Below are 2,140 nucleotides of genomic sequence, written 5' to 3' on the forward strand. Positions count from 1 at the left end.
CACCTGTGAAAGTTACTCTGAGTTAACCAATAAGAAGAGTGAAAAGGGAAGCCCACATCCTGATCACATCTTCCTGGAAGCAATCAGAAAGCATACAAAATTGCCGAAACAGATACTCAATTAAGTATTAAGGCCACAGATAAACATTAAACATGTCCAAGAAGCAAAAGCAGATAACCATATCAGCATATGTCCAGAAAAAAGATAAAATGTCTGAGACAAATGACCTAGAAGTATACCTGGACTCCACTCTGGAAGGAGGGCAGGCCTTGGATATAGAAAACCCCAAAGACTCATAAAAAAGCTACTAGACCTCATTGGAAGATTCAACAAAGTAGCATGGTTTAAGATCAACGTACAAAAAATGACAGGGTTGAAAATGACATTAGGAAAGCAATACCATTTACAATAGCCACCCAAAGGATGAACTATCTAGGAATAAATGTAATCAGAGAAACAAAGACTTATACAAGAAAACTACAAAATACTGCTACAAGAAACCAGAAGATACTTACAAAAATGGAAGAATGTACCATGCTCCTGGATAGGAAGACTGAACATCGTGAAAATATCAATACTGCCCAAAGCAATTTACACATATAATGCAATCCCAATCCAGATTCCAACGACATTCTTCAAAGAGATGGAAAAAACAATTACAAACTTTATATGGAAAGGAAAGAGACCCAGGATAAGTAAAGCACTGCTTAAGAATAAGAATGAGGTTGGAGGCCTGTCACTTCCAGACTTCAAAATTTGCTGCATGACTACAGTGCTCAAAACAGCTTGTGCTGGTACAATGAAAAATACCTAGATCAATGGAACAGAATCGAGAATCCCGGAATTAACACATCTACATACAGCTAACTTATTTTTGACAAAATACCTAAATATTTCGCATGGGAAGGTGATAGTGTCTTCAACAGATGGTGCTGGTAGAACTGGAAATTGATATGCAAAAGAAGGAAACAAGACCTTCACCTCACGCCTTATACAATAACCAACTCAACATGGATTAAGGACCTAAATGTGAATCCCAGAATTATGAAGGCCATCAATGAAAAAATTGGGGCAAATGTGAGGGCACTTGTTCTGGGAATATATAGACTACAAAACATTTTGAAAGTAACACAAACAAAAGTAGATAAAATAGATGAGTGGGACATACTAAACATTCAAAACTTATGTGCATCAAAATACTTCATCAGAAGAGTAAAAAGGGAACCCACAGAATGGGAAAAAATCTTTGCAATGACACATTAGACAAGGGACTCATTTCTAACATATACAATACCTCTACAAGAAAAAGACAAACAACCCAATTAAAAAGTGGGCACAGGACATGAACTGGCACTTCAATAAGGAGGAGATCCGGGCAGCCCACATACATATGAAGAAATGTTCACGATCACTAACCATTAGAGAGATTCAAATCAAAACAACAATGAGATTTCATCTCACACCAACAATAACAGCAAAGATAAAAAATGTAGAGGACAATAAATGCTGGCGGGGATGTGGCAAGACTGGGACACTCCTGCATAGCTGGTGGGACTGCTAAATGGTCCAACCTCTCTGGAAAGCAATATGGCGTTTCCTCAGAAGGTTGAAAATAGAAATACCTTATGATCCAGCAATTCCTCTACTTGGTATTTAACCACAAGGAAAATGAGCCCCAATATGGGAAGATACATGCACACCAATGTTCATAGCAGCACTATTTACAATAGCAAAAAGATGGCACCAGCCAAAGTGCCCATCAACTGAAGAATGGATAAACACAGTGTGGTACATACACACAATAGAATAGTATGCTACTTTGAAGAATAACAAAGAAGCGGCAAGCCACCACATAACATGGATGAAAATTGAGGACATTATTTTGAGTGAAATTAGTCAGTCACAAAAATGGAAATGCTGCATAGGACCACTACTGTAAAAGACTAAGAAAAATAACCCATACTAAAGTGGGGTGGGGGAATTTTATGTTGATTGCTGGGATGTTGGGTTTGGGTGACAGGTGGGAGGGGAAGGTGGAGCACAGGGCAGGGATTAGACACAGGAAAGTTTGGGTGCTGGGGAGGGGGACAATATACAAGAAGGGAGAGGGGAATGGAAGAACAAAGCAGATGGGAGAAAA

This window comes from Chrysochloris asiatica, unplaced genomic scaffold (assembly GCF_000296735.1).
Source record: "Chrysochloris asiatica unplaced genomic scaffold, ChrAsi1.0 scaffold00244, whole genome shotgun sequence".
NCBI classification, from domain to species: domain Eukaryota; kingdom Metazoa; phylum Chordata; class Mammalia; order Afrosoricida; family Chrysochloridae; genus Chrysochloris; species Chrysochloris asiatica.